The sequence below is a fragment of the Sapajus apella genome, unplaced genomic scaffold (genome assembly GCF_009761245.1).
Source record: "Sapajus apella isolate SASKATOON/1434 unplaced genomic scaffold, GSC_monkey_1.0 scaffold22, whole genome shotgun sequence".
NCBI classification, from domain to species: Eukaryota; Metazoa; Chordata; class Mammalia; order Primates; family Cebidae; genus Sapajus; species Sapajus apella.
The window spans coordinates 23,187,457-23,202,503 of NW_022436962.1; the positions used below are offsets into that span (position 1 = coordinate 23,187,457).

The 15,047-nt window shown below is 36.7% G+C and overlaps 1 protein-coding gene across 12 annotated transcripts in view; it reads left to right on the forward strand.

The window, feature by feature from the left end:
• The window catches only part of MARK1 (microtubule affinity regulating kinase 1), a 126,469-nt gene that overhangs the window by 53,715 nt on the left and 57,707 nt on the right, over positions 1-15,047 (forward strand). The gene's annotated exons all lie outside the window — the stretch shown is intronic.

The window sequence follows — 15,047 nt, forward strand, 5'->3', positions numbered from 1 at the left end:
AAATAAGTAATGGAATATAAAACAATCAATTTTTCCCTACCATCAAAAAAAATAGTAAAATTTGCTTCCATGTCTTAGGTATGCTCATTAAAAGACAGGTAATTACCACACATTTATATGAAATAAGGATTCATTGTAATCTCACTTCTAGAAGTGTTTGGCTAAATTTGTTCTGGTTTGATCTGAATTTAAGCTGATCCCTCTCCTCTTCTGTGTATAAGATATTTATAGGAATTATAGCCTTTGTTTGCAAGCATCAGTGATAGATAAAAGAATCTAAACAGTTGGTATACCAACTGCTTAAAACTACCAAAATACACTTCTTAAAAGTGGTTTTTTAGAATTGTTAAGGACCTTTGGCTTCAATGTTGTTCCCATAATATGCTCATATTATTTATGTTAAATATTTTAAATTAATGGAATCCAATTTAATGAGTTTTCATAGTTAAAAAGTATTTAAGGTAGATGCTAGTTTTAGTTCTTCCTCTTCAAAGCATGAGTCCTACCTCATATAGTAATGAATTTTATAAAACTGTCCATGAACCATACTAGTAATTCCTGGGGTTATTATTTTTTTTTTTTTGAGATGAAGTCTTGCTCTGTCACCCAGGCTGGGTGCAGTGGCTCGATCTTGACTCACTGCACCCTCCGCTCCCTGGGTTCAAGCGATTCTTCTGCCTCAACCTCCTGAGTAATTGGGACTCACAGGTACAGGCCACCACACCCGGCTAATTTTTTTTTTTTTGTATTTTTAGTAGAAACGGGGTTTCACCATGTTGGCCAGCATGATTTTGATCTCCTGACCTTTTGATCCACCCACCTGGGTCTCCCAAAATGTTGAGATTACAGACATGAGCCACTGTGCCTGGCCTCCTGGGGTTCTTTTAAGCAGCCTTCTAATGTTGAAGGAAAAGCAAAACAATGAAACAGTATTTTTCATTGTTCATAAATTTGAAATGTTGTAAGGTTATCATTTTCTCAGAAATATCGCTAGTTTTGAAACTCAGACACATCAAGTCAATTTATGGAAAGATGACAAACTTTGTGTCAGTCTATCTCAGCTTACAGTCACCAGGGTGCAGTTTATCTCTGCCAACATTTTTGTATCTTCTGTGTATTGTTTATTAATTTACATTTTCTATTGTTTTACTGTGTTACATTATGTTCCAAATTCACAAAAGTGGTTAAGTGGTTCAGAAGTGATTTCCTAAGTAGTAAAATCTGTAATGAAAAGAAAAACAAGACTTAGTACAACTCAGAATATGTCATTAGATAAAAGATGACTGCTGCATTAAAGTTATGTGCAATGTGAATCCCTTGTTATAACAGTGATTTTACACAAACAGGAAGAAGTTAAAAAATTTAAATAATTGAATTCTGACAAATAGACTTTATTAAATGAATAATCAATTTACCACTCATGACTGGTCTGTTATCTGTTATATAAAATGTTGTCAAATGGTGGCCTAAGCCATTTAAACTTTAGTGAGCTTTCGAATAAAGGCCAAAGACCTCTCCAGAACATCTGCAAAATAATCTTTGTCATGTTGAATAATTTGGTAACTAAAGGTAGAGAGGAGAACAGAACCATGGGAGCAATATTCAGAATTCAATATGTTTTAGCAAATTATCAAAACCAAACTTGTAAAACCAATCACAAAATTATTGAAAAATATTTTTATCAAGGAGAGAGCAGAAGTTCTTTGGAAATAATCCTTAAACAAATGCCGCTGTTGGATATATGTTGAAATATCAGTTCCTCTCACTTATACATGCTATATAGCCTATTTCACTTTATAGCTGAACAGAATCACTTACCTGCTGAGTACTTCTTTCATACAGTTCTTGTCACATGTGTGTGGATCAATTTAAGGAACAATTTGGCCAATTCTTACATGGGCTAACAAAAGCCTAAGTGGTAACAGAATACTTATTTTGTGAAATGGTATGTAGACTGCATAAGTTATCTTTTAATCAGTAATGATGAAATACTTCTAGAGCTTTTTTGAGGTTAGTTAAAGGTAGGGATAATTCTGCAAGGAATGATACTGCCATGTGAATAAATTAAAATTATGCCTAATACCCAGTTACTCACTGTTTCATTCTCCATGAAATTCGTGGTCAGCAACATATTTCTAATTTTGATTTGGTTTTGGACAAAATACTGAAAACAGGGTTTAACATAAAATCATATGAAGAATTGGTGGGAAGTATACTTTTCACTCTGAAATATTAGGATTTTGAGGGAAAAGCTGTTTAAACAAGTTTTTTAAAGGTGATGCCAGTAATACTGATATTTAGCTAAAATATCAACAGTTTAAATGTTGAGGATGTGATCACCAGATTTGTTGAGAAGAACAAACGCAGTTTACTGACCAAAAATCTGACTTTTCTAAGCCTTGTTAGCCCTGTTTAATTACTGGAGAAAGGACTCAATGACATATGATTGGGCATGTTTAACATACAGATGTGCATCCAGATATGAAAAATACCTTCCAGAGCAAGCATATCCAAAGAGTATATTAAAAATCTATTTGCCAATATCTCTCAAATTAGAACTTCCAGTCTTTCACATTTTGAGTGTAATAAGCTCAACAGCCTAGAATTTGACAGCCATACATAATCTTCAGGGAGACCTACCTCTTTAAGGTTAGATTCAGTAATCACTCTGAATGTCTTGAGAATTATCCAAAACATTACCTAATGCTTATTCATTTTTCTAGTCAATCTATGATTGTGACTTGGGAATTTTCTTTTTAGTTTTGCTGATTTCTTATATCTCTTTTGAAAACCTCTGCTTTTATCTTTCTCCATCATGACCAGTTTAGACAAAGTCACTTTATCTTCTTCTAGCCTTCTAACTGTATCCCCTTTACATACATACACACACACACACACACACACACACACACACACACACAGAGAGAGAGAGAGAGAGAGAGAATTTAAAAAGTAATACATAGAGTTTAAAAGTCATCAAGGATGTAAAATATGTCTGTGAATATGCTATCCCTTTGTTTAAATTTTTAGATGGCATTTTATTGTTTGTAGTCCAAAATCAAATTCATTAACGTAGTGTAAACGTCCTACCTTCCTTTTTCACCTCATGGACCATGAATTCCCCATAGTTTCTCCTCACGCTCCTCATCCTGCAGCCTTAGTGATTTTCATCTGCTTCTATTTATGCTCTTTATTTCATCACCAGGCCCTTTCAGCTTTCTCCCACCTTCTGGTTAAGGCTTATCTCCCCACTTCCCTTAATGAGTCCTTACTCATTCCTCCCATTTCAGCCTAGAGTCACTTCTTCAGGGAATCCTTTCCTATTCCCCTTAACAGTGTTAAATCCACTTAACCTCCATAAAATCAAGCACTCATAACAAAGGATTGTTTATAAATAACACTTTTGTTTTTATTTGTTTTGGTTTTGGTAGTCATTTTGTTGATTTGTTTGTTGATGCTTTTTGTTTTTGATGTTTTGTTTTGATGCCTGTATTCTTCCTGTAACTCAAAAACCTCTATTCTAATTGCTTGGTTTTTAATAGCTGCAAAGCATCCATTTCTACATTCTCAAGAAGCTACTTAAGATATACTGAAGTCACAGTGGCAGAATTTTCTCTTGAGGGAAATGGAGGAGGCTAAGAGTCTTTAAATCACCTATGAAGTTTAGACTAACCATCTGGCTGTTTTAAAAGTCATAGTCTTATTTAGTTATTTTAAGAGTCATATTTTCATGTTTTTCTAAGCTTGGCAGTTTGTTGATATAATAAACTATTTTTAACTTTGGATGGGAACTTCAAAATGTCTTTCCCCATTTTAAAAAAGTTGCTTTCTCATGATATTTATTTTTTGCACAAAAATGTTTTGTTCTAATCTTTTTAAAGAAATAAAACATCACAGATACAGTTGAAGCCCCATGTTTCTTGGTTCCAGTCTGGTCTTTTCCTACCTAGAGATAGCTACTATTCTGAAATTTGGTCTTTCTTATTCCCATTCAAATTTTTAAAAACTTTTTTTTTTTAACATATGATTGTTTGTACTTAAAATACAGTATATTAGTTATTTTAAAATTTCCTGTCATTCTGTAACCTGATTTTTTCATTTAACATTGTCTTATGGTTTATTCGTGCTAGCAATATAGTCTTATTTATTTTGAGATGGAGTTTCACGCTTGTTGCCCAGACCGGAGTGCAATGGCACGAGCTTGACTCACTGCAACCTCCGCCTCCCAGGTTCAGGTGATTCTCAGCCTCCCGAGTAGCTGGGATTACAGGCGCCTGCCACCACACCCAACTAATATGTTGCATGTTTAGTAGAGATGGGGTTTCACCATGTGGGCTAGGCTGATCTTGAACTCCTGACCTCAAGTAATCCATTTACCTTGGCTTCCCAATGTGCTGGGATTACGAGTATGAGCCACTGTGCTCCGCCTTGTTCATTTATTTTTCACTACTATTGTTGGATCCCATTGTATGAATATACCATGCATGGCTTATCCATTTTCTTCTTAATATACTACCTCTACTTATTTTCCTCTTAGTGGATTTTATTAACTATTTATTTTTACTGTACAGGTAATGAATGGCTGTTATTGTGTATATCTTTTTGAGAAGATGTATAGAGGGATGTCTCTCTCCCAGTAGAACTGCTGGGTTGAAGGGCATGCATAGGCTCAGTTTTACTAGATAATGTCAAATTGCTCTCCGATGTAGTTGTACCAATTCTACTTAAGCCAACACTGTATGAGATTTACTGTTGCTCTGCATTCTTGTCAGCACTTTATGTTACCATGTTTAAAAATTTTTGCCAACCTTTATTGGTGTGAAGTTGTATCTAGTTTTAATTTTAATTTCTGTGATTTTTAATGAGATTGGCCATCTTTTCAAATGTAGTCTACTTTTAATATCTTCTTTCTGAAATTATTTAACTTCGTATCTCCAACAATTACTTTTACTGAGCACCGACTTATACCCAAAGCTGTGCAGGAACTTAGGAGAGATTAAGGTTATATGAAATTGGTACTAGTTCATAAGAAATTGTAAGATTTATAATCTCCTTTTAAGAATCTTACAATCTACCTATGTGAAGACAAAACTTTGGGAAACTGACACAGGCTATCATTTATAGAATATTTCCTTCTAATAAATAATTGTAAGTTATCAAGTTTATAAAGAAATACTGAATAATCACTTTACTGTTTTAGTTATAAATCATCTAATATATATTCAGATCTCTTTCTGTGCTCCTATTTCATAGGAAGACCTTAAGAAGTTAGCTTAAATTGTTACAGTGCTGCTAGTAATAATTTTATAAAATACTTGACATCTCAATGAGATGTCTAAAAGCAAAAAAATGACATCATGATCCTAGAATTTAAAAAGCTGAAAGTTTAATCTTTAGGATTCTGTTAACATAGATAAAAACATATATATACATAATCCCTCAATACATGGCACTTCTGAGATAGTCTAGACAAGGACCTAGCAGTCTCTTGGAACTGCATGTCACCTGCAGGGTAAAACCGCACCCATACTTTACATTAATAGGCCAGTAAACTGTAAAAAATACTGATAGAATTTTTATAAAGATTGCAATGAAGGCAAAGAAGGGTTCCTATCCCTCCTAAAACCCAAATCAAAGCAAAATCCTTGAAGGGTAAAGAAGGCTGTGTTGAAAGGCACAAGATCTGTATGCCAGCCTTCTACTAGCCCAGTTTACTGTGACTCTAAAGACAGCCTGGAAGAGCTCTCACAGGAAGAGTAAGCTCAAGCACTGCCTTTGTGAAGTTCCCAATGACCACGGTGTCCTCCATCTGCCTCAAGATCATGCAAACAATGCAGAAGACCCATGACACTGATGAGATGAAGGGCAACTTCATCAGACCAGTGAGCAGGTCCGTTGGAGAGAAGGCCATGTGCATTTGCCTGGCCCCTGACTTTGACACTTTGGATGTAACTAGAATGACAATTGTCTAAGCCATGTCCAGTTGGCTAGTTTTAAAAATAACAGACTTTTTCATCATCACAAAAAGAGTACAAGCAGAGGAATGGAAGAGATAGGAAGGAAAAAAGCACAGTTGAGAAAAGGAAAATGCACATAATTGAGGCAAATATTGATGGACACTAACGGAGTTTGGCTAATCCTGACCTAAGCTCTAGCCAGCAAAGACGCAATTGAAGAGTAAATATCTCCAAAGAATTGAAGATTGTTTACTAACTTTAGTTATCTGGAACAAAGCCAAGAGCCAAGAAAGAAACAATAAAGGCCTCTGAACAACTAGAATAGCTGTGACATAGATGACACATCTCGGGCTTTCACTCCTGGCTTATTGCCCGAATTTAACACACAAATCTAGCAATGTCTGGCCTCAACTTCCAGCCCACCATAAACCTGAAACAGTAAGTTTGAAGGGGAATAGTAAACTCAGAGTTCTCTTACTAAATTTATATTTGCTAGCAACATTGTAACATGACAGTTTGAAAATGAGAAAGGAAAAGAACTGAAAATTAAAATCAAACTCAAATAGTAGCATGGCACTAATATTCTTAAAAATATCTTATTTTCCATACTTATACCTAGAGCATATGACACAGTAATTAACTTTTTAAAGAATAACTCTCTGTTTCAGAGCAAACTTATTTTCATGGTCTAAATGTCCACTCGGCTCTCTCCATTTACCCAAAGAAGTGATAAGATTGGTACCCTTGCTGGTGAGGATCTGCTCTGGGTTAAAAGATCACATATGTATATGTGGCTCTGCCTCTCCCTGTCCGTGCTTCCTTTTGCCTCATGCAGCTTATGCAGAAAACTCTGCCATTAGCTTCAGTCTCTTTCTTTCATGCAACCAACTGGAAAACAAAGAGTTAGGGGGTGAGGGGAGACCTGGAGAGGAAGAGATGTCTTAGACCTTTGCTGAGCCCGTGTGGTACTTTTCAGTTGGCCAAAATTCTCTGTATTTGGAGGATTATCTTATTAGGCTACTAGTCCGGCCATCACAAAATACCACAGACTGGGTGACTTAAACAACAGACATTTTCTCACTTTTCTAGAGTCTGGAAATTGAAGATGAAGGCATAGGCAGGTTTGGTTTCTCCTGAGGTCTTTCTCCTTGGCCTGCACATGACCAGTTCATCCCTGACATTTCTTCTTCTTAGAGGGACACCAGTCATATTGGATTGGAACCCCACCCTTCTGACCTCATTTAACCTTAATTAGCTCCTTGAAGCCCCTGTCTCCAAGTACAGTCACACTGGGCATTAGGGATTCAACATAAGAATTCAGCAGGGACACAGTTCATTTCCTAACAGTTAGGGATCCAAATTCAGCTGACATTTCAAGTGCTTCTTCGGGAGGAGAGATGATTGATGGGGTAGGAATCTGGTATTCCATTATCCTTACTCAATATACCGTGTAAAACATCCTAATACTCTTAACAACAACCATTCTTCCACAACTGCCTATTATTTTTAGTCAACACACACCCACACACGTCTTCTTGTTATAGCTGTGTTATTTTCTCTCTCCTTGTGCAAAACTGCTGAAGTAGAGGAAACTAAGGATTGAATAGTATACTCAACACATCTTTGAGATGTAGGAACCCAATGACTGTGCATTGTTGTTTTAATTGGAATTTAAAATTCCAGTTAAAATTCTGATTAGAACTTTGGCTCTGTCTACAATTCTTTTTCTTGCTTCGTCTCCAGATGGAAGTGGAGTGGCCTTCTGTTTAGGTGCTGTTTTTGTTAGATGCCCCAGTTTTCACAAAATGGTTTTAATCTTATCCCTCAGCTCATTTCTGTTCTTTGTAGAATAGAATAACTATACTCCAGGTATCAGTCAGGGATTAAATTTATGAATTCATTGCAGTCAAAAGCCCAACTTATGATAATTAAATACACATCAACAACAAAAAACCACCCCAGTACTTTTGGAGGAATAGCTGAAGAATATGCTGCCTGCCTATTTCTTTAGATTAGTTGTCCTGAAACATGGAGCTGCCAGGAAACATCAGTGTTTCCGTTAGTTTTGAGATATGTCCCAGCTGATTCTAAGATAAAACTACCAAATTTCATAAAAATTAACTGAAGTAAATTCAAGATTATTCATATAACAGTGTTGTCCTCAGTATTTTGTAATTTGATGTGCTTTTTCAAGACAAGAGAAAGAAGAGGGGTTAGAATTCAGAAACCAGCACGGCTTAGGTTGTAGCTTAATGGGCCACACTTCCTAGTACACAAGAGATTCTATGCCAATTAGAGAGTAAAGTAAAACCCCTCTTTCATAGTGCAATAAGGAACTGTTAATTGAAAAAAGCAGGTTAAAGTGAGGAATTAGTAAAAATTACATAAACATTTAGCACTTCAATTATACACACTCGTGTATATCCATTGATTAATCTTTTCATGTAGGGCCAAAGCTTTTTTTTTTTTTTTTTTGAGTTTGGGTCTGTCGATTGTCATTCTGCTTTATTTAACTTGTACAGATCATACTCATAAATTCATAATACACTTCCTACTATTTCCAGTTTTGTTTTGTTTTAACTGAGAGAATTGAATGATACTCGGATAGCAGTCTGAGAGTAGAAGCCTAGATTTTATTTTAATCTTTTGCATTTATCTTGCTCACATCTAGTTGGACAGCAGTATCTAGTATTTCCAAAGTATTCAGTTTGGTTTGTTTTGTTAAACAACAAGACATGTACTTCATTGGTTTATGTAAAAATTTGTGTTAGATATACTTTGAGGCAACCCCCGTGATTCCTGCCTTCTGGTGTTCACACTTTTGCATGATCCCTTCCCCTTGATTGTGAACAGAACCTATGACTTGCTTCTAACCAATGTGATAGAGAAAAGGTGATGGAATTTCACTCTTGTGATTATATTATATTATCTAAGACTGTCTTGCTAGCAGACTTGCTCTAGAGACTATACTTGCTGTCATGGGAAAATAAATGGCCATGTTGGAGAAGTCCACTTGGCAAAGACCTATGGACAGTCTCTAAGAGATAAGGGTGGCCCCTAGCTGACAGCCACCAAGAAGCCAGGGTCCTCAGTACTAACGACTGAAAAGAAATGAATTCTGCCAGTAACCTGGGTGAGCTCAGAAGTAGATTCTTCCCTAGTCATGTATACAGATAAGAACCATCCTGGACAGCACCTTGATTGCAGCTTTATGAGATCTGAGCAGAGCACCCATTTAAGTCATGCTTGGAATACTGAGCCACAGAAACTTTGAGGCAACAAATGTGTGTTGTTTTTAAGTTGCTAGGGTATGGTACTTCATTACTCATAATAGAAACTAATAAACTACTTCCAGTTGAAACTGCAACTGGCAAACATGTTTGGGACCTAGATAACCTCTGGTAAGCATGATGCTCAACTTCTTGTAGTGTAAGGCTGCAGGGAGCACCACTAGCCAAGAGCATTATGGGTGCACAGATGTCACACACTGTGTGTTGCAGAGGGAACACAGAGCAAAGGTTGATCTGGCAGGTTAGTTAAGTAGACGCCAGTTACAAAGACTTCTAATACACTAAAGTGCTGAGCTGTGATTTTTTTTAGTCATTTCCTACAGCTTAACAAATAAATAAAATTTTAACAAAAAGGCAAGAATAGATGAAGAAAGTACAAGTGGTCATTTATTTAGATATCATATATGAGTGTAGGAGAACAAGATTGATGTCAGGGACTTTTCTGTTAGAGGTACACAATAGTGATAACACAGATGAATTACAAATGAAACATAATAATGCTACTTACATTAATAACAAGTTCATAAACTTTAAAATCTGTATCTTATAGCAAAACCAAAATAAGTACTGTTTGCGTTTATTCTTTATAATACATTCTTGAAGTTTTGGGGGAAAAACTAAAAAAAAAAATGTTCAATTTTTAAAATTACCTTAGGTACACTTAAGCATTTTTTCTTATAAAATGACTTTAAAATGTTTAAATGGCTGATTTTGCTACTCAGTGCTTATAAATGATTTTTTTGAAAGTCATCAAATAATAAGCTACTGTATTTGACTTGCCTTTCTGAAAAAAAATTACTTGGTTACATTAAAACCTAGAATAATCAGATTTGTGAATTTTTATTTTATAACAATATGTGAATCTTGTCTGCTAATGTTAATGTGTGAATTTCATCTGCTCATGTGCCACAGTAAGAAAAAAAAATAGGTTGAAATAAGAAGTCTAGGTCATCTGCAAATCTAACCCACAGAGCCCCACCCCTGCTGTCAGCCTGGGAGTCTCTGGCCAGTGGTCACCTGATGAGGTGCCCCTTGGTTTCTCCTTTGGGTTCTCAGGGAGGTTAATCGGGTGGGTTAGGTAGGCAGAGAGGAGGCTCAGGTGGAGTCAGAAGCCAAGGTAAAAACCCCAAATGTGTTCTGAGGGGACTACCTGCCCAGACCAAGGGACCCCATGGAGCTCCATTTTTGCTGTCAGTCCTGGATAGGCCCAGGCAGGGGTGGCATCCTTTCTTTGTCAGAGTGAGAAGCCCCCTCAGCCCTCACTCTGGATATTCACCCAGATTCCAGGCACAGTCCCTTCTGCTGACCTGAGGGCATGCTACTCAGACCAAGGCCCACACCTCCCTGACACCCTTGAAGAGGAAGTAAGGGAATATGACTTCTGGCTTCCTCTGCCTGGGACCTCCAAGACTGCCCATGGTAAGGACCCTTTCTTTGATGTGACAAACTAGAATCAACAACATATTTGATGAAGATTCTACGCCTTCTGCTGTCTACAGGCATCTGGTATTATTGAGGATTGGAGCAGGCTTCTCAAAAATTGGCTTGAAAAGGCTTGAAAATGAACAACTCGATTAACATGTAGGTGAAAGATCTGAACAGACAACTCATCAAAAGAAATCATACAGATGGCAAATAAGCATATGAAAAGATATTCCATATCATATGTCATCAGAGAAATAATAATTAAAACAATAATGAGATACTGCTACATATCTGTTAGAATGGCGAAAGCCCAAAACACTGACAGCACCAAATGCTGGCAAGGTTGTGGAGCAACAGGAACTCTCATTTGTTGCTGGTGGAGATGCAAATGGTACAGCCACTTTGGAAGAGAGTTTGGCAGTTTCTTACAAAACCACACATATCTTACCATACCCTCCAGTTAGTTGCACTCCTTGGCATTTACCCAAGGAAGCTGAAAAACTTATGTCCACACAGATACCTGCATATGGATGTTTATAGCAGCTTTAGTCACAAAGGTCAAAACTTGGAAGCAACCAAGATGTCTTTCAGTAGGTGAATGGATGAATAACCTGTGGTACATCCAGACAGAATATAATTTAGCACTAAAAGGAAAGGAGCTATCAAGCTATGAAAAGACTTGAAGGAACCTTAAATGCATATTACGAAGTAAAAGGAGCCAATCTGAAAAGGCTACATGCTGTATGATTTCAAGTATATGACCTTCTGGAAAAGGCAAAACTGGAGACAATAAAAGATAATGGTTGTCAGAGGTTAGAGAAAAGGGAGGGATGAATAGGTGAAACACATGATTTTCAGAGCAGTATTAGTATTAGTCTGTGTAATACCAAAATGATGGGGATATGTCTAAACCCATAGAATGTATGGTAGTAGCAAGAGTGAACTGTAATGTAAACTGTGAACTTCCAGTGGTAATGATGTGTCAATGTAGGTTCATTGATTATAACAAATGTACCTATGGGTTTGGGATGCTGATTGTGGGGGAGCCTCTGCACATGTGGGGACAGGGAGTATATGGAAACTCTTTGTACCTCCTGCTCAATTTTTCTGTGAACCTAAAACTGCTATAAAAATAAAGTCTATTATGTGCATGTGTATTATAGATATGTATATATATATATATATATGTGTGTGTATATGTATATAAAATGTCTTCTGATGCTACTTTCTTTGACTCTTCCTGGTTCACATACCTGAGTAAAGCAATTTGGTCAATGAATGCAGTGTCCCTCTGTGGGTCAGATGCTCAGTTTTGACAAGCAGTCAGTAGCATGCTAATAGCTATTAGCTTTTTAAAACCTGTTAGCCCAGTTTGGGAGGCAAAGAGTCCAAAACTCTGAGGAATGCTTCTGGGTAAAGGCTGACTCCTATTGTCCAAAGCTCTAAATAGCAAAATCATCAGTTACAGTGACTTGGAGCTTAAAGGGGTCATTAGTTGGGACTGTGGAGCACAAAGGTAGAGCAGGTGAGGCTCAGAGTAGGCACTTGAGAGTCATGAGATAGGGCTGGAGAAGTCAATAGGATCTTCCAGAGTCTGATAGCCAGTGTTCAAGATAGGGGTTTTGTTCTAATGGCTTTGAGAAACCACCAGTCGATGTTAAGTAGTAGATAATAGATTGGAGGGTGGGAGGATAAAAAGATGTGTGGATAACGGCATAGAGGATGGGAGGATAGAAGAGTCAGAATGGGGGTACTGAGACCAGTGGAATTCAGTGTGACAATGGTGTATGGATGGGTAGACATTGATGGGTTTGAGATAAATTGTGGAGGTAGAGTAAAAATATCTTAGTGATGCATCTGATTTAGAAATTTTGTGAGTGTTAAGGATAATCCTAAAGTTTCAGTCATTAGGGTGCTCGAGATATATATGGAGCTGGAGAAAACCAATATCAAATTTGGTGTGAGAAATCAAGTATTGGGTTCGAATTTCTGTGAGATAGCCAAGTGAAATATTGAGTAGGTTTATATGGATTTGATATAAATGTTGGGATGAGAAAGTTAAATTTAGGAGTCAGCAACAAATTGATGATATATGAGGCCATGATAACTCATTAGAAGAAACATGTAGAGTGAGAAGATAAAGGGGGCTAAGGCTGAATCTTGAGGAGCTCCATGTTTAAAGGTTGTGTAGAAGGGGAGAGGATTTAGCAAAAAGACTGAGAGGGGCCGTTTAGGCAGGAGGAAGATGTGTTGTCAAAGCCAGAGCAGGAGATGATCTCAGGTGTACTGAAGACTGTGAGTACTGAGGTTAACCTGCATGTTCTTTGTCCCAAATTTGAAATGAGAATGTGTTTCACAGTTACAGAAAGTACTTGTCTTGAACATGAATGAATCTGCCTTAATATTTTATTTACTGATATATAACTTTTAATTATTAAAGCTATAAGTATCATGGACTTTATAAAAATTTATTTGTATGAACATACATATATGCACACATACAGACTCCCTAGGTTTTGTCTAGGAATTATTGAGAATAGCTAGGGAAAGCAAGCTTTTTTGTAGCAGTTAAGCTGTAAGTCATTTTGTTTTAATTAGGGTAAATGTTTATTGATGCATTTTTGCACATTATATTTCTTTCCTTAAATTGTGGTAAAATATGCCTAACAAAATTTACCATTTTAACATTTTTTTTTCTTTTTTCTTTTTTTTTTTTTTTTTTTTTTTTGAGATGGAATCTCGCTCTGTCACCCAGGCTGGAGTGCAGTGGCGTGATCTTGGCTCACTGTGACCTCTGCCTTCCAGGTTGAAGCGATTCTTCTGCCTCAGCCTCCCAGCTAGTCCTGGGACTACAGGTGCATGCCACCACACCTGGCTGATTTTTTGTATTTTTGCTAGAGACAAGGTTTCACCATGTTAGTCAGGATGGTCTTGATCTCCTAACCTTGTGATCCACCCACCTTGTCCTCCCAAAGTGCTGGGATTACGGACGTGAGCCACGTTGCCTGGCCTAACCATTTTAAATATACAATTCAGTGTCATTAAGGTACATGTACATTGTTGTTCAAACATCACTGTCAAACTCAAGAATGTTTTTCGTCTTCCAAAACAGAAACTCTGTTCTCATTAAACAGTAACCCATGCAATACCCTATCCTTCCAGTCCCTGGCAACCATCATCCTACTTAAATCTCTATGAATTTGACTACTCCACTCTAGGTAGCTTCTATAAGTATAATTGTACAGTGTTTTCCCTTTTGTGACTGACTTATTTCACTTAGCTTAATGTCCTTAAGGTTTATCCATGTTGTAGCACATGTCAGAATTTCCTCCCTTTTTAAGGCTGAATGATATTCCATTGTTGGTATAGACCACATTTCATTTATCTCTTCATCTGTTGATAGACTCTGGTTGCGGGGCTATTGTGATACTACCATAATAATGCTACTGTGAACATGGGTGTACTAGTGTCTGATTGAGTCACTGCTTTCAATTCTTTGGGTATATTACAGATACCCGAAAGTGGAATTGCTAAATCATGTGTTAATTCTATTTTTAATTTCTTTAGGAACTATTTTTTTTTTCATGGAGGCTCTATCATTTGTCATTCCCATCAACACTGCAGAAGTGTTCCAGTTTCTCCACATCCCAGCAACATTTGCTGTTTTCTGGGCAGAGTGGGGGGTTGGTTTTTGATAGTAGTCATCCTAATAGTTGTGAGGTAGTACCTCTTTGTGGCTTCGATTTACATTTTCATAATGATTAGTAACGTTCAACATCTTTTTGTGTTCTTTTGGCCATTGTGTATCTTCGCTTGAGAAATGTCACCTCTTGAAAGCAGTAACTTTAGATTTTATTTGCTAAAATGCATATGTCTTAATATAACTTTCAGAATATCACCGATATTTGGTTCTCCTGTTGAACAAATTGCCTTATTTGGAATCTAACACATACTCAAAGACATAGAGAAAATAGTACCAAGTTATGCTTTTGAAAAATATACCCCGTATTGTTTAAAAAGTAAAATGAAAAGGAGGGAAATTTAAATACTCATTTTTCAAGTCACTTCTTGTCATTTTGTTTTTATATGAATTAGTAAATGTATTTTTATTATTATTTACTGTTATTCTATAAATCTACCTGAAAATCTTACTGACTCTTTCATTAAAATGTTTGATCAGTCAGTAGAGAGACTTTAGAGTCAAACCCCTAAGGAAGGTGGTTTCTGGGTAAAGATCATAAGAAGGACCATTAAATTCCATTTTCACAGTGTTTTTCTTTTGTTGCTTTTCATAAGGAGTAGTTGAATAATCTGTGTTATTGTGTATAATGTATTCACACCACACACACAGAGATCATTAGAGTTCATCTACTTA